General features: G+C 46.8%; 1 protein-coding gene and 1 long non-coding RNA gene across 5 annotated transcripts in view; one reads left to right on the top strand and one right to left on the bottom strand.

The window, feature by feature from the left end:
• Nucleotides 1-25476, bottom strand: part of NFRKB (nuclear factor related to kappaB binding protein) — a 163720-nt gene that overhangs the window by 108976 nt on the left and 29268 nt on the right. The gene's annotated exons all lie outside the window — the stretch shown is intronic.
• Nucleotides 8825-10543, top strand: LOC144892777 (uncharacterized). Its single transcript, XR_013623937.1, has 3 exons — nucleotides 8825-8975; nucleotides 9917-10139; nucleotides 10480-10543. It is a non-coding gene; the product is annotated as an uncharacterized LOC144892777 (long non-coding RNA).

Genomic DNA, 25476 nt, shown 5'->3' on the forward strand with positions numbered 1-25476 from the left:
AGGCCCGCTCCCGTTGTTTGCGGCGGTGGCTGTTTGCCGCTGTGGTCTTGATTAGCGGCTGCAGTCGTTTGCCGCTGCGTTTGCCGCTTTGCCTCCTCGACCTTGGCCTCGTACTCGTCCCTTCGCTCCTGCCTGGCATGGCTCTGAGGTACTCCGCCGCAAGGCTTCTTCTGCTCAATACCCGCTGCACCACATCATGCATCTCTGCCATCAAATCAAATGGACTCCTCCGACGACCCAGGTACATTCACCGTGGCTCCGGTCGTAAGTTTGTTTATTTGCAATCAGGTCACTCCATCCCCGTCCTCTGGTCGGCTCAGCGCACTCTCACTCTTCGTCCCAGCGCACCTGGTCACAGCAACGCACACGATCGCACCTCCTGCCTACGAACCCTGGCTAAATCACCTGAATTCATCCCTGCTGTTCAAAACAACATCAAGCTCACCCTGTTCAACACCCGGTCCCTCAACAACAAATGCCTCATCCTGAACGAATACATCCTGGATAACAAACTGGACTTTCTCTGTCTCACCGAAACCTGGCAACAACCTCTGGACTACTACACACTTAACCTCACCACACCCAATGGATATTCCTACGTCAATAAACCACGCTCGGAGGGCCGAGGTGGTGGAATTGCCGTTATCCACCGTCAAGACATCAAGACCAACCTCATCTCCATCTCATCTGCTCCATCATTTGAACACCTGGCTTTAAAACTCTCTGGTCGCACGCAGTCAGTCATGGCTGTCGTCTACCGCCCTCCCAAACCACACCCATCATTCCTGTCTGACTTCTCCTACTTTCTGACCCAGCTATGTTCCCTCTCCCCCTCAATCCTCCTCCTTGGTGATTTCAATATCCACATGGACTCCACTGACTCCACAATAACCACTGACTTCACTGATTTACTCACCTGCTTTAACCTCACTCAACATGTCGACTTTCCTACCCATATCCGTGGTCACATTTTGGACCTTGTCTGCTCCACTGGATTAAATTTGCACCATCTCTATGGCTCCGACCTCACCCTCTGACCACTTAGCCATCACTCTGACCATCAACATCCCCGCCCCAACACCAAGGCATTATCGCACAATCAACTTCCGTAAGCTAAACGCTCTTTCACCTACCTCATTCTCATCCACCCTCTCTGAAAAAATGTCCACTTCTCCCTTCATTGACCTCCACACCCCTTCTGACCTCACTGACTACTACAACCACACTCTCTCCTCCTGCCTTGACCAGCTTGCGCCTGTAAAAACCAAAACAGTTTCTTTCACCCATTCTGCTCCCTGGTTTACCCCTGAACTCCACCTGATGAAAACTCGTGCTCGCCAACTTGAAAGACTCCGCAATAAAACGGGTCTCACAGTTCACTCCCAAGCCTACAAGGACCACCTACAACACTACAAAGATGCCCTCTCCCGCGCCCGCTCTGCCTACTACTCTCAAATTATCCACTCTGGCTCCGGAAACCCAAAAGCACTCTTCTCGACAATAAACAAACTCCTCCGCCCCCTGAACACCACCACCCAGTCATTCACAGTAGACAACTGCATCTCCTTCCTCTCTTTCTTCCAACGCAAAATTGACAACATCTACAACAGCTTGACCACCGCCGCACCCGCTCCCCCTCCAACCACCTGCCCCCCCTTGTCCTGCCATCCCCTGTCTCGGTTCTCCCCAATCTCCCCTACTGACCTCTCTGAACTCCTCATAGGAATGAAAACTGCCACCTGCACTCTTGACCCCATCCCCTCCAGCTTTGTCAAAGCCTCCCTCCCTGCTCTCTCTCCACTTATCATTGCAACAATAAACTCCTCCTGTCTACAGGCATCGTCCCACCTTCCCTCAAAATTGCTGCTGTTACCCCCATTCTAAAAAAACCTGGTCTAAACCCTGACACCCTAAACAACTTCAGACCCATCTCCAACCTACCCTTTCTGTCAAAAGTTTTGGAACGCGCTGTAGCCACTCAACTCAAACATCATCTCTCTGCCAATAACCTGTATGAAACATTCCAATCCGGATTCCGGTCCAACCACAGTACTGAAACTGCTCTCCTCAAAATCACCAACGACCTTCTCCTCTCCTCTGACGCTGGCAACCTCAACATTCTCGTCCTCCTCGACCTCAGCGCTGCCTTTGACACCATCGATCACACTATCCTCCTCACCCGACTTGAATCCACCTTTAACGTTACCGGCACTGCCCTCTCTTGGATTAAATCATACCTCTATGACAGATGCCAGTTCATCTCCATCAATAACTGCAAATCCCCCACTGCTCCCCTCCCCCAAGGTTCAGTTCTTGGCCCCCTCCTCTTCATCCTTTACCTGTCCCCGCTCGGTCACTTAATCCGCCGTCATGGTCTCCAATTCCACTGCTTCGCCGATGACATCCAGCTTTTCATCTCCACCAAGTTCGTCTCCACCGACACCCACTCTATCCTGACAAACTGCATCACTGAAATAAAATCCTGGCTTCAAATCAACTTCCTCAAGCTTAACTGTGATAAATCTGAAATAATCATCATTGGCCCAAAAACGCTCACAAAATCCACCCATAACTTTGCCCTCAACATCGACGGTATCCCAGTATCCACCTCCCCTCACATCCGGAATCTTGGCGTCATCTTTGACCAAACCCTTTCCTTCGACAAATACACTAAACAGATCACAAAGTCAGCCTTCTTTCACCTGAAAAACATTGCCCGTCTCCGCTCATCCCTCTCCTCCACAGCTGCAGAAACCCTCATCCACGCCTTCATCACCTCCCGTCTGGACTACTGCAATAGCCTCCTCTATGGTTCACCCTCAAAAATCACCAATAAACTCCAATACATTCAGAACTCCGCTGCCCGTCTACTCACCCATTCCCGGACCCGTGACCACATCACCCCCGTCCTTTACAAGCTTCACTGGCTCCCCATCCCCCAGAGAATCCAGTACAAAATCCTCCTCTTGACATACAAAGCCCTCCATAACCTGGCCCCATCCTACCTGGCTGACCTCCTCTCCAGACACACTCCCACCAGCAACCTCCGCTCTGCTGGTACAAACCTCCTGACCCCCTCCATCCGGACCAAATTCAGATCCTGGGGGGACAGGGCCTTCTCCATCGCTGCTCCCACCCTCTGGAACTCACTACCTCACACCATCAGAGACTCCTCCTCACTCACCACATTCAAAACATCACTAAAGACCCACCTGTTCAACACTGCATTCAACATTCAACCCACAGCATTTAACCCCTGACTATCTCTTCTCCTTCTCCCTCCTTTTGCTTTAAATATTTCCCTATTGATTCTTGTCTTTTTTGCAATTGTTGTTTTCATGTATTGTTATGCATTATGTTTGCCACTCTGTCAAAGCGCCTTTGGGCTTCTGGAAAAGCGCTATACAAAATAAATGAATTATTATTATTATTATCATGACGTGGGTGTGACATTGTGATTTATGTTCCATCTCTTCCTCCTTAATAGGGATTGATGAGGAATTGGTGATGGCAAATTTTGGATTTGTGGGATTGTAACGAATTTGGATTAGGGGGGAAATATGGGGAAGACGAGACTAGTGACGAATTGGTAAGTGTGTAGATTTTGTAAATATGGGGAGGGGCAAGGGGGGCAGTGTAGGTCACATGTGGGGGGTGTACGTAGGGACGAACCTTTCTCAGCTCGCTCCCATGCGCCCCTCATTCTGCATTGCCTTGTTTGATGTGTACCCTTGCACCCTGACCCATGACTCACCTGTCTTCTCTGTCTTCCTTCCCCGACCCATGGATCGTGCTCTCTGGGCACTGAGGGGAGCGTGCGGGGGGGGGGGGGGAGAGGCCGCGTCTGTGTGCCCGAATTTCCCGCAACCAGCTGCTTGCATCGATGCACCACTTTATGGACCACGTTGTTGTGGCCGAGCACCAACATATGGACCACGGTACTGTGGCCGAGCACCAATGATGGACCCCACATGTTGGGGCCTAGCCCTCTGCTGGGACTGGCCACGATGGCCCAAGGGAGATCTTGCTTGCGGACCTCGGTGAGGTGGCACCAAGCCATACAGGTGAACCACCCATAGTCGGCCCCTGTTGGCCATAAATAAAAAACGATGGACGCGTTGTGTGCCTTTTTTATTTCCACCAAATAGGCCGCAAGCAAAGAACACGACAACATCAGCAAGAACGACGGACCAGCAGAGCAGAACGAGGAAGACCATCATCAGTGTTGTTTTTTTTATTGTATTGGACAATGTGCACTGCATGGTGCTGACTGTGAACTGACTGGTGCTTTATGGTGCTTTGGTGTTTTGGTGCTCTTTATTGGTGCTGGTGCGTCGATGCAATGCATGCTGTCTCCTCCCCTCCCACAGGATTTTCTCTTTTTGTTCCCTAAATGAAAAATTACAGGTCCTGGGTTGCGTTTTGTAAATAGTCGAAATAGCGTCACTTGCAAATAATGCTCCCCACCGTTCATGTTTAGTTTGAAAACCATTCCGCAATTCGGTTATCCTGTGGGCATGAATCTGTTAGGCAGGGTGCAATGCAACAGCGGGACATACTTATTTGTGTTTTAAAACTGTCACACTCAGGGTCAGACTAATTGTAGAGGGAATTACACCTACGTGCCACATTAAGTGAAGTTTTATAGGCCTGGGACGTGCCTGGAGGATGAGGGTGCAGTGTAACTGATTTGGGAAACCCTGCACTTGGTGTAATTGTTGTAAATATCACCCTCTGTAAAAAGTAATTCTTTGTAAATACCTCCATTTGTGCAAAGGTCAAAGGTCGTCCCTTTAGCTAGTCCATGTACAAGCACATAGCCAATCATAGAACCTCCCAATAGTTATATCATTATTATGTGTTCCAGTTTAAGGCTCTGTTTTCCATTAGTTGACTCTCCATTGCACCACATGAAATAAGGTAGAATCCCCTTTCAATTGCCCCAAAACCCGCAATTGCCAACTGCATTCGCCCTCCATTGAACACGCGGTCAACTTGGGGAAGAAGGGCGCGGCCCACCAATCGTCATCAGGAGGTGGAGCCAGGAAGCCCTTGCGCTCAACCAGGACTCGGTGGGCATGGCTTGGTAAGGTGTGGCTATGGCCTGGTAGGGCGTGGCTATATAACCCGTCGAGGGAAGCCCCCACCGAGCAGATGATCGAGGGAGCCAGAGGCGTGTCAAAGCAAAAATCAGCTCTGCCGCGTGGAACGAGATACGTGTGCCTGCCGCCGCCTTGCTCGCTTCCAGCCCGGAGCGGATCTGCTTGCTGTGCCACCCTGCCAAACCTTCCAGCCCGGTGGTCCCACCTTCTTCTCCCTCCAGCCAATCCAATCTGCAATTCCCTATTCGTGTGAGTGAGTTCGTTCTGTCTGTATTGTCCTGGGTATAAGTAAGCTTGTTTAAGTTAACCACTGCACTGTGTATCTGCTTTTCCATTGTCCCTGTAAATTACATTTCTTTTCTTCTCTTGCTTTGGGTTTTTGTGTAAATAATAATAATAAATCCTGTTATTTCTTACCTTTGGTTTTCTTTCCCATCCGATCACTTTCGTCCTGTCCCCCATTGATATACGTGGCACGATTTGGCCAACGCTCAGGATCGGGTTAGTCTTTGTTAAATGGCTCGAACTACGGGTTGCTAAAAACCGCTCGGCAACTAGTCTATCTAAAACCGTGGTTCGAGCAGACGTTATTCCCTCGTTCCCGGCTGGCGGTAGTAATTAGGTACGTAGCGAACCCCTAGACCTAACAAACCCTACCTACCGTCGGTCCGGGAAGGACGTTGTAGCTTCAGGATCGGAGACGGCCAGTGCAAATAGAAGGGGGATTAACCACCCCCCCCTCCCCCCCCGCTAAGGCGAGCGCCGTACTCCGTTTCCGTAAGTATATATATATATATATATATATATATATATATATATATATATATATATATATATATATATATATATATAATAATAGCGTAAGGACTCGACTTTGTTATCCCTTTTACGCCGCACCCAGTGACCCGATGCCCATGGCACTAATGGATTTACGATCTACGGACCGCGCTCTTTGTTTATCACGTACAGCCATACTCGAAAAATCTGAATTAGCCGACATTGGGGCCCAAAAGCATCCGATTAACTGCCGATATGACGCCATCTTACGACGCCATCGTATTGGCGTCTGCTGGGCGAAGGCGCAGCAAGCCGTCCACTGATTGGACAGTCGAAGGCGACAGCAAGCCGTCCACTGAGTGGACAATCCTGAGCATGCATTCCGCCATTTGTGCCGGTGTCGTCGATCGCGGTGTACGCTAACCTCATCAGGTGGGTTTACCATAATTTCTTCCATATACTGTGATTACAACGAAGTGAAACTGATCAGCAGCCCATCAGTATCATATAAAGCAATAAATACCAAGGCGTCAGCTTCTGAAAGCTTAAGACAAAGTGTACTTCGCCGAGTGACGAAAAGTATCCGTAGGCCTCGCCCTACCTATCCAGTTGTTGTGTTTCTGTTGTGGCCATGATCTCAACAAATGGCGTAGGCCATGTGGCGTAGGGTAGGTCATGATCAGCCCCCCCCCACCCCCCCCTTCACCAACTCCTGCATCTGCCACCGTTCATGATTATCAAAGTAGGCTTTACCCTGTTCACGATAAGGTAGAAATCAGTGAGTTGTATACGAAGAGATAAAAGGATGGCATTGACTTCGAGACGGTATGTGATATTTTCAAAAGTATATCGTAGCGTTGTCATTTAAGTAGATTGCAATAAATACGCTGTTCATATATGCACTCTTCATTCTCATCTTTCTTACTAACTCTTACTCGGACAAGGAAATCCCCTATGCCATCCATAATGGTACACTCTATCCATACACCACATCCTCCCTTCCGTGGATGTTCCACGGGTTTCGGCTAGTATATATATATATATATATATATATATATATATATATATATATATATATATACACACACAGACTTGGCATTTAATATGGAATTTTTTTTTTTTTTTTGACTTGGGATTACTTTCTGAACTCAGTATATCAATCCGGTGAGTTTCTTTTACCCTTCGGTGATGTCTTTGTTGAAAGAACCATGTCATTGATTGTCTTTCGCAGCAAGAAGTCAATCACAGGATTATATCACAGGTGGCGTGACAAAATGTAAGGACAGTTACATTTGACGATTGGCTTCACAATCGGGTATATAAGGGTTGTTGCGTTCTGTATTAGTGGAAAACAACTGCTGCACCTGCACGTCTACAAAAGTTATTGCCGCTTCCTCTGGAGATGGTCCGTCAACTTGACAATGCTGTTTGTCATGGAGTGGTGGCTTTACGAAATTCTGGCATGAAAAAGCGTGCTATTGCTCGGCAGTATGGCATCACTCAAGGTCAGGTGTCAAAGATCCTGAAACGAAATGCTAAGAGGGGTGTCCCTACTCCAATACCGAGGCCAGGACGTCCACGCAGAACCACAAGGAGAGATGATCGCCAGCTGCACCGGTTAGTCTGCGATGGCCGTACCAAGTCAGCTAATCGGCTTAGGGCTGAGTGGCAGCAACTGACAAATGTGCCTGTATCCAGAAGGCTAGTCAATCAACGACTGGTTCAAGCAGGCTATCGTGCCAGGCGTCCCCTGAGAAAGCCACGCCTGACCAGACAACACAGCCAGCGCCGATTGCAGTGGGCCAGAGAGCACTGTCAATCGCAGCCAGGACACTGGAATTACGTGACCTTCAGTGACGAGTCTAGATTTCTGGTCTATCGTCAAGATGGCCCCGTCCGAGTGCGCAGACAAGTGCATGAAGCCCACAACGAAGATTGTATAGTGCCAAGAGTCCAAGCTGGAGGTGGTGCGGTGACCGTTTGGGCTGCTTTTCATGCAGGGGGCAAAACTGACCTGGTTGTTCTGAATGGAAACCTGAACCAGTTCAAGTACAGGGTCATTCTGGAAGAAACATTGCTCCCAATTGCTCGTGCAGCCTTTCGAGGAAACTTTGTCTTCCAAGATGACAATGCACGACCTCATCGTGCTCGCATGATCCAACACTTTCTTGCTGACCGTGGTGTAGAGCATATGGAGTGGCCTGCCATGTCCCCGGATATGAATCCGATAGAGAACTTGTGGGCAGAATTAATGTGTCAAATCGACAACTTGGACCAGCAGCCTACCTCTGTGCGTGAATTGCAGCAGACTATTGTCGCTGCATGGCAAGCGATTCCTGTCCAAACCTTGGAAAATGTCGTGAGCAGCATGCCTCGACATGTACATGCTCTCCTGAATGCTCGTGGGGGTTACACGAAGTACTGAACTGTAATTTTACTGTCCGTAATCCCAGTCATAATTTAGCTTTTGTTTTTGTCGAAAAAAAATTTGGCTAATGTGCAAAATACAGAGATACTTCTGGAAAACGTACAGAAGTTTAACACAGTACTGTCCGTGAATTGAGTTCGATATCAGTTTACATCACTTTCAAGGATCAATTTATTTGCTTCGAAATGTCAAATGTGGTTTTTGTTTCTTTTAAAGGTCACATTAACAAAATCTAGAATAATTTCAACATAATTCCAATGAACTTTTGGTTCTAAGTCATCTTGAAAAGTAAGTTCACCCCCACAAAAAAAATATTCCATACTAGCCGAAACCCGTGGAACATCCACGGAAGGGAGGATGTGGTGTATGGATAGAGTTAGAGTCCCTGTATAAAGAGAGTTGCGCCATGCGCTGACCCGAGATTTCTGGTCACGTGATTTCATGGCGCCATTTTGTGTCTAACTTCACCATGCGTGAACGTTAGCTTGGTACGGGAATGTTGTTTATTGCTAAACAAAATGACTGGTTGTTCTGCTTTTGGTTGTTCAAACCAATCTGGGAAATATAAGATGTATAGATTTCCAAGTGATAAAGTCAGAAGACAAATTTGGGAAGCGAAAGTCAGACGAAAGAGCTGGAAAGCGATCGACTCCTCGAGACTCTGCCAGGTAGGCCCACGCCGCTTGATGATCGATGTTCAAAAGCAATTCTATCTGCTCGGTTTTTTTTTGGTTGTCTGTCCGTTGAAAACCCTTTTAAAGGGAAGTGATTTGTGTTTGTTTATAATCTTCAAGGAGCTGACCAAAAATGCATTTCCGTGGGAAGAACCCTGCTCAATTTTTTTTGGGTAGTCCTAGCAGACCGCATATTGTCATTGATTGATGAAATGTCCCGGTACAGTGACATTGCCTGGTCTGCAGTTGGGTAGTCTGCGGGCAATGTCACTGTACTTTTTCAGAGGGAATTAATTTTGATTTTATAGGGGTGGGAAACCCATGGTCCGTTTTGTTTTCAGTTGTCTGTCCGTCCATTCAAAACTTATTCCGAGGCAAGTTATTTTTTTGGTTTAAAATCTTTAGCCTAATCGGCAATCATAAAAGCAATTTTAGGGGGGGACCTGCTCAATTTTTTTGCGGGTTGTGCAGCCATCCATACGTCCAAAATTTGACGAATTATTGTTTGCTTTGTACAGTGCTCATGCGTATTGTGGCATATTTGCTCAAATATTTCCCACCCCGGGATTTATGGCCAAATTGTAGTGATGGAAGATTTTGCACATTGGACAATCCCTATATATTTAACCTGGTGACAGCTATCGTTCCCAAAACATACAATATTTCTAGGTGATTAATGCAGTAAAACAGGTGTATTTGTGTACCCACATTTAAAACTGGCTCAACTTTCAAAAGCTGTTATCCCTGTTTGATATCAATATACATGTGGTCGATAGAGCTAGCGATTTGTCTGGCCATCTTCCGGAAGATTGTCCATGTGATTTTCTGTTGTGGAAGTACTAGTACATGACAGCTCATTAAAATTAAACTGTGTTGTGTTAGAATAAAAATTTCAATAAATAAATACATCAAGGACACTCATTGTATGATTGCAGGAACATTTCGATGTGAATCAGTTTGAGAGGGGGCGAGCTGATGACAAAAAGAGGTTGAAGTGCTCTGCAGTTCCAACAATATTTAGCTACCGGAAACCCGTGAAGCTGCGCAACTCCCCCAAGAAGCGTGGACCGTCCAGAACTGAGAGACTACATCTACCAAACTTGTCCGACCACACCTACTCCACTCATGAACGTATTGACTCCTCAAATGAATCTCAATGTAAGAATTGTTTTATTTATTACAAAATCATGGCAGGACATGTTCAATCAATGACATATTTTAAACGATTACAAAATGACAGGCATGTGCTTGTCTATATTTGTATAGCTCTTTGAACTATAATTGTACGTTCAGATTATGATGACTATCTTCCTGTTGCCATTTTCTTTTTACATTATTCTAAATATTTTGCAAAATTAAATTGTAAAAAAATTGTGTTATATTTAACGTTAAGTATAAAATTATCTTTCCCGATTACAACATTTATCTACAGAATACTGAGCAATTGTACATACCAATTTTCCAGTTGGCCATTAATTGTATATGTGCTCTTTTGTAGCTGAGAGTGAACCTATGGACACTGATACACAAGAGGGCCAAGATACTAGTGATTCTATTGAAGAATGGCTGCTGAGATTTGAGGAGAAAAATAAAAAACTGAACGATCAATTGAGGAAGACAAAAAGAACAGCAAGATCAATATGCAAAGCAAAGTTGAAACAGGAAGCTCGAATATCAAAATTATTCGCACGGGATCAACTGGAGGCACTCTCTAGAGGATCAATGCGAGGGAAGGAATGGAGCTCCGTGACAATCAAGAAGGCCCTTCAGTTGCGATTCTCCTGTGGTGCATCTGGGTACAACATGCTGATAAAGCAGCACTATCCTTTGCCTGCTAACCGGACTCTACAACGAAGAATGAGTCATGTGCCTTTCCAGCCCAGGGTTCTCGTGCAAGTCTTCGATTATCTCAAATTGAAAGTGGAAGGCCTCCGGCCAGAAGAAAGACTGTGCGCTCTCACTCTCGATGAAATGAGTCTCATTCCAAGCATTGACTTCGATGCCAGTTCTGGGTCCCTGATAGGAAATGTCACATTACCAGGACATAGTGGAACGGCAACCCATGCCCTTGTGTTCATGCTTGCAGGTATCACAACCCGATGGAAACAAACTGTTGCTTACCATTTCACAGGTAATTCTACAGACGGATCTGTGATGAGACATTGTGGACGACATCATTCAACGTGCGACAGCTATCAAATTGCATGTGGTGTCTGTGACCACCGACATGGGTAGTGTGAATCGCGCTATGTGGAAAAAGTTCGGCATAGTGTGTGGGAAATATTCTCGCACTGTCAACAAGATCCCACATCCCCAAGATACAAGCAAGTTCCTCTACTTCCTAGCTGATGTGCCACATCTCTTGAAAAACATTAAATCTGCCCTCGTCAATGGACAGTCATTTGTCTTACCTGTGGAAACAGTACAAGAGAACACTTTGTCATCTTCTAAAGCAGGTGTTGAACCTATTCGCGACCTTGCTGAATTCCAGAATGATCAAGATCTGAAACTGGCGCCAAAGCTTAAGATGTCACACCTAACCCCAACACACTTCGACAAAATGAAAGTGTGCAATGCCACACGTGTCATCAGCCATGATGTGAGCAGCGCGATAAGGTATCTGGTCGATAATGAAGGGAGAAGTCAAGACAATGTGACAACTGCGTGGCTGATAGAGACTCTGCATCACTGGTTTGAGATCATGTCCAGTCGAAATCCAGTTATGGCCCTCAGCAAGCTGAACATAGCAAAATATGAAGAAGCCATTGCATTCCTGCATTCCACCATCAAGCTATTCCAGACCATCAAGATCGGTGTCAGAGGCAATTGGAAGCCAATTCAAACTGGGCTGATTCTATCCACATCATCCGTGATAGACATAGCCTCTGATCTTCTGGACGCTGGCCACAAATTCTTGCTTACATCGCGACTTGCACAGGACTGCCTGGAAAATCTCTTCTCGGTTGTTCGAATTCGAAAACCAGTGCCAACGCCATTAGAGTTCAAGTACGCCCTGAAAACCATCAGTTGCGCCCAGTTTCTGAAAGTCGCTCGATCAGGCAGCTACGAAGCCGATGACTCGGCATTCTTGGCTGAATTTCTGAACCAACCAATAGCAATTCCAATGGAGATGAAAGATATGCCAAACATCAATCTTTCCCATGCACAGAACATGACAGAGCTATCATCTGCTGAACTTGCTAGCCTTTATCACCTGGCTGGTTACTGTCTGCACAGTATTGAAAAGAGTCAGAAACACTGTGCTGTGTGCTTCACGGAAGCAGTTAAAGGAGCCGGAGAACATGACCACCAGTCATCCAAGCTCACACTGTTGAAAGAGTTTCGAGAAGGCGCCCTGGTCCAGGTCTCGAACAAAGTGTTTGACATGATACTGTGTGCAGAGTTTTTGTTTCGCCAAGTTGAAGCGTCTTTGATCACAGGTACCAACATCAAGAAGGAAATACTGACAAGGGTAGAATTGCGCACAAAGGACGTCGACCTGCCCGACTGCCACGGCCTGAAGCAGAAGATACTAGCAAAGTATATCAATGTACGACTTCGCATCTACTGCCAGAAAATGAACGATGAAAGTAAAAAGAAATATGCAAGAACAAGGACTGGCGGTGAATTGGGCAGCAAGAGCATGGGAATGAGGAAACTGGTAGATAATTTAAAGTAAACCCTGTTCATGCAGTTCCAGTCTGACAATATTGTGACACTTGTGCCATTGACAGTACTTCTGATTGAGCTGATCGCATGCTGGTTTACTCTTCACTGCTATGACAAGATTGCACGCAAGATCCCATGTTACCACATCACTTGCAGCAATTAATGTGAATCTGAATTAACTTAAGTATATTTAGGGTTCTCTAAAGCCTTCGATCATATTCAACGAGACATGTTGTGGAACAAACTTCAAATCTTGGCCGACATGGCAATATTATGAAATTTCTCATTTCTGTGTATGATAATGTAAAATGCTGTGTAAGAATTAATGGTTTTTTAACAGACTGGTTTCCGATAGATGTTGAGTCAAACAAGGCTGGAATTTAAGTCCGCTCTTATTCTCTATGTATATTTGTTATATAGTGGGAAATAGACTGGTTTGTCGCCTGTGTGAGCTTCCTTGTGTTGGGCATTCGAGTGGGGGAAATGGTGTCGTGTGCAGTCAGGCGCAGAGAGCGCTTGTGAGTTGACAGAGGACATTGAGCTCAAGTTGTGTGATGTTGGTCATGTGACCAGAGTGGCAACCTGTAATTGGTTGAGGCTGCAATATAGGTGCAAGAGATAGGAAATACTGTCTTTTATACACGTGTTGTCGAGGAAAGCAGGCTGTGTGTGTGGTGTGAAAGAAGTGAAATGGTCATGTGAACTCCCGGGGTCTCATCTCTTCGTACGGGGTCTCTTCTCATCCACGTGGCTGTCGTGAGGTCTCTTGCACTCATCGCAGAAGACAGATGAGGTCTCTTCTCGCCGTATCGTGAGCAGTCTCTCCGTCTGTAGTCATATTCAAGTCTTCACTTGTCGGAGTAGTGATGAGTTTCACTTGTGAGGAGTGAATGGAGTAGTGATGAGTCTCACTTGTGAGGAATGAACGGAGCAGTGATGAGTCACTTGTGAGGAGTGAACGGAGTAGTGATGGTGTCTCACTTGTGAGGAGTGAACAGAGTAGTGATGAGTCTCACTTGTGAGGAGTGAACGGAGTAGTGATGAGTCTCACTTGTGAGGAGTGAACGGAGTAGTGATGAGTTTCACTTGTGAGAAGTGAACGTAGTGGGATGAAGTGTTGGTCTGGTCAGTGTTGTATTACAGGCAGAGTTTTCTTACGGTCTGAATGTATGAATCATGTTCTGTACTGAATGTATGAACCAAGTTTTGTACTGAATGTTTACTGTGTTGGCCTCATCGTGTTCCTGGTGAAATTAAACAAGTTATGGTGAATACGACGTCGTATCTGTGCTTTTCCATATCTGTTCGACTAGACGAACCATGCACACTGCAGGTATTTTTTAAAGTTTTTTTTCTCTGTTTAATTACGGCTTGGCGCAGTCGAAAATTAAGTGTTAATTAAGTCGCCAGCTATGAAACATATTAATCGATCAGGCAATATCCATCAGAGTTCTGGGCAAGGGTGTAGTAATAAATGAACGTTTCAATCTTACTAGATGCCGATGACGTTTTCCTTATGTCAGAGACAGAAGCTGCCTTGCAGCTTGTTAAATCATTACAATGGAAATTGAATATAAATGTCGATAAAACTAAAGTTGTACACTATAGAAATATGGCAATACCACGTACAGAATTTGTTTTAAGTGTGTTATACTATATGTCGGCTGGAAGTCCTACACCGGAATTGCTCTCGGCACCCTTTTAAAAATATTGAATATGCCCACACTCCTTTCTAAAAGTTATTAAAATTCAGAGAACGACAGCATTGGTTTGTCTTACTTATAATGTTAGCTCTTATATGCAGTGTTGGCTTGTAATATGCATTGCCATACCACTTTTAATATCACCACACAGCTCTTTTTCACGGCAATAGCTGAGTTTTGACAAAACAAATATCACCTGTATGTAATAATAAGACTAAATATGTGTAGTAAAAATTTTTTTAGCAGGTTTAGAATATATCACCCCATATCGCGAATGTACATGTATATCTAATCCGACACACTTAGACACAAAATGGCGTCCAAATTTGAGTTGACACAACTCTCTATATACAGGGACTCTAGATAGAGTGTACCATTATGGATGGCATAGGGGAGCGCTCATGGGATCTTCTTCTTCCGTTAACTTAAAGAGAAAAAATTGGAGCTTAAGTCCAATCAGTCCTCTCTGCTCGAAGTGGTCAGGCCATGCCTTCCCGCTCTCATACTTTTATTTCCGTTCGGTGTAGAAAGAGACTGACATATCGTTCGTCTGTTTTCAGCTCGTTATCTTTAAGCTTCCTTACGTCTCGCCACCTGCTACACCTCTCTGAGTTACGAGGATTTATGCAACGCACCCCGAGTATCGCAACGTCACTCCATTTAACTTTATTAAAATGACGATAAAGACGTTTCCTTATATATCCTAATTTAAAATGTTCAAGGGAATAAAAAGACCATTTGGTTCACACCACTCGACTGTCCAATCAGCGGACGGCTCGCTTCGCCTTCGCCCAGCAGACGTCAATACGATGGCGTCGTAAGATGGCGTTGTATCGGCAGTTAATCGGATGCTTTTAGGCCCCAACATCGGCGAATTCAGATTTTTCGAGTATGGATGTAAGTGATAAACAAAGAGCGCGGTTCGTAAATCATAAATCCATTAGTGCCGTGGGCATCGGGTCACTGGGTGCGGCGTAAAAGGGATAACAAAGTCGAGTCCTTCCGCTATTATTATATAGACTAGCCGAAACCCGTGGAACATCCACGGAAGGGAGGATGTGGTGTATGGATAGAGTGTACCATTATGGATGGCATAGGGGATTTGCTTGTCCGAGTAAGAGTTAGGAAGAAAGATGAGAATGAAGAGTGCGTATATGAACAACGATCGCCGACACCGGCACAAATGCATGCTCTGGATTGTCCACTCAGTGGACAGCTTGCTGTCGCCTTCGACTGTCCAATCAGATGAGACAGCTGGCTTAACGTCCTCTGATGCGACGTCACACCTGCGAGGTATCAGGAGGTGGGAACCGAATCCAAAACAGAAGCTAAAGTAAAGACCATCGGAGATCTCCTGCGGCAGCGTTTCTAACCGATGTGGTACAGTACAGTACATACAGTAAAGGACATTCTCATTGATCCGTTGATTAACTATAACTGACCTGCGCCACCCTGCTGTAGCTTGACATGTTAGCAGGTACTCTGACCTTTTTCACAACTTCAAATGGCGTTTCATAAAATCCTGCTGTGACTCGACATACGCCGCACCATAATCATTGGCTCATAAAACCCTACACTGCTACAGAGGATTATACTACCACCGGAAGCCGGCACTTGGTTGTCCACAGAGGGAGGGAAGTAACACACCATGTGGAATGAAAAAGAAAATGCTTTAAAATATTCAAGAAAGAAACATTTTTTTCCATTTAATATTCCGTAAGTATTTGTTGTACGACTAACGATTGTCAAAATAAGAACCTGCTTTGGGCAATCGCACACTATACCGTCGAGGCCGCTTTTACAGAATAAGAAGGAAATAATTAAATTAATGCTTTCCTATTTACATCGTTGAGTCAATACGTCAAAAAATCATTTATTAAACCTGTAATCACTGGTTGTAGGGAATGCAGATTTGACGATCAGCTGATTTATGTGTGTGTGTGGGTGTGTATTTTAGACTTGGACAATATAAGAAGGAAAATTGCTTTGCAATACATGCCCATTTGCAAGTTTCAGATCAATATCAGTAAGCAGTAAGCACGGCCCATTATTTAATGACACCACTCGACTGTCCAATCAGCGGACGGCTCGCATCACGTTCGCCCAGCAGACGCCAATACGATGGCGTCGAAAGATGGCGTCGTATCGGCCGTTAATCGGATGCTTTTGGGCCCCAAAGTCGACTAATTCAGATTTTTCGAGTCTGGCTGTACGTGATAAACAAAGAGCGCGGTTCGTAGATCGTAAAAACATTAGTGCCGTGGGCATCGGGTCACTGAGTGCGGCGTAAAAGGGATAACAAAGTCGAGTCCTTACGGTATTATTATATAGATTAAATTAAATGCCAAGTCTGTGTATATATATATATATATATATATATATATATATATATATATATATATATATATATATATATATAAATAAATAAATACATATATATGTATGTATATATATATATATATATATATATATATATATATATATATATATATATATATATATATATATATCTCTATATATAAAGGAGGAGTGTCTGTGTGTCTGTCTGAATGTCCGCTTATAACTCAAGAACTACACATCGGAGAAAAGTTTTAGACAGATTCGGAATCGGCATAAAATTCCGGTGGTTATAGGCTACTTTTTATTTTAATATCAATGGTTTAAAAAACCGGGCCAGCTGCAATTCCATGGTGTAGTTTGTGGCGGCGCTATTGCCCCTTTCCGATCCCATGACGCATTGCGGTTCCGATTCGCGATAAGGTCTATGCGCTATCACCGACACTTTTCCACCTTTTCCATACCTTTTAATCAGATTTACCTTATCGTCCATCATAACCACATTACGCTTGGCAACACTAGCATTATCCTTCTTCGGACCCATGGCTAACACAGACACAGTAAAGGAATACTGTACGTCGCCTCTGTTTTGAATGAGAATCAGCGGTTGCGCGTACGTACAGTATACTGTACGTACATATTTATATTTTTTTAATGTGCTTTTTATTGTATTTTAAATAGTTTTTTAGCTTCTTTTATTGTTAATTTATGTACTATTTTATTTATTTTAAATATATTTTTAAGGAAAACAAATGTTTTCACGTCCGTAGGAGTGACAAAGTCACACATAATGACGTTCGCTGCCCGGTCATGAAAGAAATTATGATTCTCTTGACAAAGTGACATGAAGGTCAGGCAGTAAACCTCCCCAACTGAGTTTCTCAACAGTCGTCAGCCTCAATTCTAAAATCCTTAATTTTCATCCTATTGACTTGAACTTTGAATAGGATTTACATATCGGCTTACTGAATTAAACCACCAACTATTTTTGAGATCGGCGTAGGCCAAAAGGTCAACGTAGGCCAAAGGTCATCCACTCTTTTTTTTAGTTTCTAAAATCCTCAATTTTCATCTGATTCACTTGAAATTTGAATGTGATTTACATATCAGCAAACTGAATTCAACCAACAACTATTTTTGAGATCACCATAGGCCAAAAGAGCAACATAGGCCAAAAGTCAACAACAATTTCTAATTTCTAAAATCCTCAACTTTCATCCGATTGACTTGAAATGTGAAGAGGATTTGCATATCAGGTCACTGAAATAAACCACCAATTATTTTTGAGGTTAACATAGGCCAAAAGGTCAACAACTTATTTCAGGAATATTTCAAGACATATTTCTGGCACAGGGGCAATCAATGAAGGTTGTAGGCCTGAACTTCACAGAACAAGTGTTTGCCCATGGCCAGCTGTACGTGGGCTGCTCGAGGGTTGGAAAACCAAGCAATCTTTTTGTCTTGGCACCGAGTAAGAAAACCAGAAATGTTGTATACCCAGAGGTTTTGAGAAATTGAAAATTGAAAAAACGTCATGTAGGAAATGTACTGTGATATTGCTCTAAAATATACATGTTCTTTTCATCATATATTTGTCTTATTCTTATTCAACCCGGGCGAAGCCGGGTACCTCAGCTAGTATATATATATATATATATATATACATATACATATAATATACATACATATACATATACATACATATACATACATATATATATATATATATATTGTTACAGACGTGGCTTGGATGTTATTCACCGAGCGGTTTTGGGATGACCACGTCTGCACAAGATTATGCTCGATATTATACCTGATTGTGCCCGAACGTTGACTAGTCGCGCGATGCTGGCTCAATAAGAAAAAGAAGACACCCGGCTGGATTACAATAACACAATACGACACCAAGGGTTCAGTTCTCAAGACCTCCGGAGGAGATTATATTCGTACGGAAAGGTCAGATTACAGGGGCTAGAGGTATAATCACTGAAAGACAGGCACTTAGACACACTCTTATATTATTCCCGGACAGACGACAGGTAAACGGGACAACCAACGGCTGACTCACACGGGGTTTGATGGCTAGGAAAGGCAGATAGCGATGGCTCAAGGTGCACTCTTGGCTCAAAGCAGGGTACACGGTTCGGTCCAGAGATGCGGGGAGGTCTCGTCGCAGCGCTCAGAGGTGACGTTCTTTCTCAGGCCTCTCCAAACTCAGGCGCATCTGTTTCAGCGCTCGCAGGTCCTTCTTTCTCCAGCTGGGGGCGAATCTCTCGTCACATCCGGCGCGGGGCCGCGTATATCCGGCGGGGAGTGACACGCCCTCGGCTCGTTAGCTCCGCCTCGTGGAATCGGCACGTTGCTTCTCATTGGGTGCGTGCGGGGGGGGTTACCGGCTCCGCCCTTGACGAGGAGCTGACAAGGAGCCCCTTTGTGGTAACCCCGTGGAGCGCATGGTCTGGAGCGCGTTGTCTCGAGCGTATTGTCAATGGCGCTAATCGAGCCGGTGTGAGGACGCATCCTCCCCCGCTCCGCCGCCATCTCCTCTGTTGTTGTTGTAATTGTTGGGGAAGAAGATGGAAGGAGGTATGGGAAAGGTCCTAAACTCACTACTGATGCCATATAATCACATTCTGGTGCAACGAAGAGTCATAATTAATGGAAACGAGGCCTTAACTGACATAGAATAAGAATAACTAGGAAGATGTCCGAAAGTTGTCTACTTGTGGTGCGGTGGACCTGGGCACGACATTTAATGGGGGAATAAGGGGAAGGTCGGCTCTACTGATTGTTATTTACATGCAATGGGACTAGGGAATGGGGGATTGGGGCAAGTTGGGGAGTATTGGAGAAAATAGGGGAATATTTACAAGCGGATATGGAGGCCAAATTCCATATTCGCAACATTGCACCCTTCTCTACCCTCGGGGCGTCCCGACCCGATAAATTTTTACCTACTTTAGTGTGGCACGCAATGTAGTTCCCTCTACTATTAACTCTACCCTGAGTGCGACAGTTTTACAGATATTCACAAATGAGTAAATATGTCCCCCTGCGACGTTGCACCCTTCTCCTCACAGAAACACACCCACAGGATAACCGAATCCGGAAAGAATTCTCAAACTAAACATACAGCCGGTAGGGAGCATTATTTACAAGACTACGCTGCTATTTACACTACGATCCAGGACCTGTTTTTGGAGGAACACATGCAGATGTTATGCATAGAGAGAGCGCGCTTGCCAGCATCGATACACCAACCCACGAGTGCTCTGTGGCCGACGGCCTTTAATAACGTGCAGAGCACCCTTCCCGAGCATCAAAAGCACCACCCCACCGCCAATCGGTGCAGTCACCATTGTTCATTGGAATAAAAATAAATTCGACAACCCCTAACCCTGCAGGTGTCTCTTGCTCTTCGTGTGGCCTTCAGTGGTGTTAATTAACAGTGGTTCACCTTTATGGCATAGGTGCCACGTTGACCCATAGGTCCATCCCCGGGTGGTGCTTGGCCGCAAACGAACTGCGGTCCATTGTGGGTGGCCACAAACATTGCGGTCCGTATGGTGTATCGATCCCGGCAGCAAACAGCGAAAGTGCAGGCCCACAACTGCGCAGCCAGCACCTCTCTCTCCTCTCTCTCTACCCCAAAGCCAGATCCTCGGAGGTGGGAGACAAAAGAAGCAGACAAGTGAGTAAGGTGGTAAGGGCGCAAAAGTGCACGCAATGTAAGGTGATGCACACTGGGGGCACATGGGAACCAGGTGAGACAGGTACGTTCCTATCGTACGCCCCCCCCCCCACCAGGTAACCTACATGGCCCCTCCCTTACCCCTTACTGTATCCACACAACACAACACTACCCATAAACATCTACTTTACAAATCAACAAACATCCCTACTGTCTTCCCCGTTCCTCCCATATACCAAATTCGTCTTCTCTCCCTCCTAACCAATCAAATTTGCCATTTTCAACTCTCATCAAAATTTGCCATTTTCAACTCAACATCAAAATTTGCCATTACCAATTCAACATCAGTCCCTCCTAGGGAGGGAGAGATGGAATCACCCCAATGTCTCATCCACGTCGTGATGCGTCTCACAAATCCACACAGCAATCTCATTTCCTGCCACAAACAAAGAAAACACAGGTGTGGAGTCATCATCATCACCACAGGTAAGTGGCTGCGTATGGTGCGACAGGTTCATCAATCCTAACTATCTCCTAAATGACTTTAACAACTTTACACTACCCGGGGTCTTTCTCCGGCCAAACCATTGGCCCTCTTACACTATGGGTTCTAAAAACCAATTCCCATTGGCCAAACTGTGGTGCTTTTCAATTTGGGGTCTCACTCCCCCGATTCATCTCCCGGTGCCCTCGCACAATTTCTGGGCTGCGGCGTGTACCTCTCCCAGTGGGTCTACCCACCTGCACACCTCCACCACTGCAGTTGCCTCCGAGCTTACCTGCTCCTCACCCTAACCTAACTACCTGGGGAAGGCCCTCTGGCTCTCTCCCCACTCCGTGCCCTCTCTGGCACTGGGCTGCCCGATCCACACCCGGGATCCTCAGGCACCCACTCACAACTACCGGCTCCCAGAGCCCACCTGCGGCCTCACCTGGCCGACATCCTCACAGTGGTGGAGTGCCCAACCAACTACACACACTAACAGGCTACACGCCCAGCCATTTCCACAACACTAATGCACCCATTCACAACACCATTCTGCAACCGCACCACAAATGCCAATATCCAACCACAATTTACCTGCACCCTCTACCTAACACTTACACTACCCGCCCCGGGTACTCGTGAAAGGGGTCCACTCTTCCCCCATCCACACCTTCGCACCATGCACACCACTCCGTACCACTCACTCCAACTCTCTCCACACACCTGTACCTGCACACCTGTGCTCTCACACCTGGTGCCACCTGCACCCTTCTCTCCCCAAGCGCATTCGCGCTGATCCACACACTCACTACTCATACACTGCTCCACACACCTGTCCAGTTGCACACACACGGCATCATCTCAGCTAACTACTCCCTTCTGAAACTTGCGCTTCCCAGTCGTCCCTTTAAACTATTGCGCTCCCACGTCATTATCATCCACACTAATCTACCTGCGTCCCCACTACAGGTATCAGTCACTAACTAAACTTAACGTTACCTAATGTCATCTTCGCTAGATCCCTATCAATATAACCTAACCCACCCGGGCTAGTTTTCACTGCCATACACCCCATAAGCTATTGCTCCTTTGCCCCCCACATGGGAAGGATGGTGGATTTGCCATCCCACCACATCGGGGGTCTCTCACTACCAATTTTGCACATCAAATTTCAACAAATTAAAAATTTGCCAATCACTGCCCATCATCTGCCAATCACTACTGCCAATCCCTTGCCAATCATCAAATTTTGTTTTTCTCTAATTTTGGGTCCAAAACACTAACCTCATCACCCAGTCTACTCACTAATACCTCTCGGTGCGCCAATTCCTGTCCAAAGCCCGGCTTCGTAAAGCCAAACAATGAATGCTGGTTGTTTTGTGCCAGCGGCTGAATGCGTCCGGCACTCGGTGCAGGGACGGGGGCTTACCCGGGCCGAGATCCCACGCATCACCTCGGCGTGGAGCCATCCAATGCCCCGATCTAGACCTGCCGGCACGTCTCACCAAAAAGTGGTCGCCATGACGACCCTTTCTATCGGGCTGCCAGCTCCGCCTAGTGGAGCACGGACGCGGCCGTTCAAAGCGAGGCCCAGCGTGGATCGCGCACGGCGGTTCTTTCGAACCCGCCGTGGCTCGGATCCCCGCTGGTTCTCGCGGCACGCGAAGCCCGGCACGCACCGAGGGCCCGCTTCGGCTAAAAGTCGACCTGACCTTTAACCCGTGTAACGTCGATGCTTCACCTGCATGCTTACACCCCGCAGCCCGTTCCTTGCTCATACATGCAGCTGTTCCCATTCTCCTTGTACCGTTCCTTACACACCCAGGTACACCCATTCCACTCACAGCCTTGGTCACACACCTGACCACCGAACACTTTGGCACACAATCGTTGGTAGCACACCTCACCAATACACCTCTTCGCGCCCCTTTCTCGGTCACCTCCTCTGTGACAATCACAGGTGTGCCCTCATTCGCACACCCAACCACGTGCCTCACTACCAATTCCAGCGTGCATTCCCACTCACGCTCTACCATTCCAGGTGTGCATCCTTCCATCCCAGGTGTACATCCTCGCTCACCTGTCACAACCAACTCACTCTCCTTGTCACTCTCACTACTCTCACCTCCATTCTTGACAGCGCACTCACCCTTACTCTTGACAGCGCACTCTTTCCCCATGCACCTGTCCGTCACACACCTTTCTCGCGCACACTCTCCCGTCACACCCTCTGTAACACTCACCACAGGTGTGCATTCTTCCTTGCCTTTGACAGCGCACTCTTTCCCCATGCACCTGTCCGTCACACACCTTCCTCGCGCACACTCTCCCGTCACACCCTCTGTAACACTCACCACAGGTGTGCATTCTTCCTTGCCTTTGACAGCGCACTCTTTCCCCATGCACCTGTCCGTCACACACCTTCCTCGCGCACACTCTCCCGTCACACCCTCTGTAACACTCACCACAGGTGTGCATTCTTCCTTGCCTTTGACAGCGCACTCTTTCCCCATGCACCTGTCCGTCACACACCTTCCTCGCGCACACTCTCCCGTCACACCCTCTGTAACACTCACCACAGGTGTGCATTCTTCCTTGCCTTTGACAGCGCACTCTTTCCCCATGCACCTGTCCGTCACACACCTTCCTCGCGCACACTCTCCCGTCACACCCTCTGTAACACTCACCACAGGTGTGCATTCTTCCTTGCCTTTGACAGCGCACTCTTTCCCCATGCACCTGTCCGTCACACACCTTCCTCGCGCACACTCTCCCGTCACACCCTCTGTAACACTCACCACAGGTGTGCATTCTTCCTTGCCTTTGACAGCGCACTCTTTCCCCATGCACCTGTCCGTCACACACCTTCCTCGCGCACACTCTCCCGTCACACCCTCTGTAACACTCACCACAGCACGCTTCCATGTGCTCCCTCGCACACGCGCTACGACCGACTCACTCTCGCCAGCACCCTCACTCCTTGGCACGCACTTTTTCCTCACACACCCCAGAGTCGGACTTTCTTGCACACCTCCTCTTTCGCACACCAGACCTGTCGCACACTTCACCCACGGCCTCTCACGAACACCCGGGTCCATCTCGACCCCCAAGCTTCTTAAATCCCCTGGCGCATCATACGCACGACCATATTGGTCACCACTTACACCGGGTCCTCTTCCTCTTCGCTTCTCCTCCATCACCTGCGAATCCCTCATCCGGTTAATGAGCACATCATCACGATCCAAACACAGACTTTGGACCAATTCTTTTATCTCCTCTTTTATCTCTTTCTTATCCCCTCTCCGTCGCTTCTTAATTTCGCTCATCCCTTCTTCCACTTCTTCTAATTTGTGCTTCACCTCTTTTATTCCCCGGTACGTCTCCTCAAGCTCGTCCTCCAAGGCTACCTTGACCGTTTCCATGTGCGTCCTCACCTGCCGGTCCTTCGTCTCCATTACCTCTATCACCTCGTCCAACCTCGTTGTCAGTCCCTCACGTACCATCTGACATTCCTTCTTCGTCGCTATCAAGTCGTCTTTTAGTTCTTTCTGTGTCGCTTTTAACCCTCCTATTACCGCAGTGTTCCTTTGAACCTGCTCCACTAACTCCGTCTGTCCCACCGTCAGCTGCTCCACCTCCTGCGTCAGGTCCTCTATGCCCCCTTGTAACTTTACAGTCCCCTTTCTCACCTCCTTCTCCATGTGCTCCTTACAGTGCCTCACCTCCTCGCGCACTCCTCCGACCTCCTCACTCACTCCTCTTCTGATCTCCTCTCCCATCACTTGCATCTCCTGCCCAGATGCCACCCTCATCTGCTCCATTTCCTCCCTGTGAGCATCCAGTTTGGTTTCTACCCCCATTCTGACCCCCTCTATCTGCTGCCCCATTTGGTTAACTTCCCTTTCCGCTTGGTCCCTCATGTCCCTCAATTTGCCTTCCATGGTGTTTTCTAACCCCTCTAACCCATTTTTCACTCCCTCTATTTGATTCTCTTGAGCGGCCATTCTGTTTTCTACCCCCGTTAACCCATGTTTCACTCCTTCTATCTGATTCTCTTGAGCGGCCATTCTGTTTTCTACCCCCGTTAACCCATGTTTCACTCCCTCTATCTGATTCTCTTGAGCGGCCATTCTGTTTTCTACCCCCGTTAACCCATTCTTTACTTCTTTTATCCCGTTGTCTAACCCCTCAAATTTCTTTTCTAATCCCTCACCGGTACCCCTCATTTGGCCCTCTAATCGCCCACTATCAACCCTCATTTGCTCACTCTGAGCATCCATCCGGTTCCCCATCCGCTCACCCAATCGCTCAATTTGGCTCCCCATACTCATCTGTACAGCTGCCTGTAACTGCGCAATGAGGGCCTGCATGTCAATCGGCTGCATGTTAAAGCTCGTTGATACAGCGGCCTCGGCTACCACGCGCTCTTGCGAGGCGCCATTTTGCGCGCCCGCTACTTCGTGCGTGACGGCGCTATTTTGCGAACCTGCCGCCCTCACTGCTTCGCTCTCCTCTTGTCCCTCAATTTGGTCCTGGACCGACCCTGCTTCACTCTCCCCTACCGGACCCCAGCCGTCTTGATCCGCCATAGCGCGACTTGCAAAATTC

Source organism: Myxine glutinosa, chromosome 7 (assembly GCF_964187855.1).
Source record: "Myxine glutinosa chromosome 7, kmMyxGlut1.1, whole genome shotgun sequence".
Classification (NCBI taxonomy): domain Eukaryota; kingdom Metazoa; phylum Chordata; class Myxini; order Myxiniformes; family Myxinidae; genus Myxine; species Myxine glutinosa.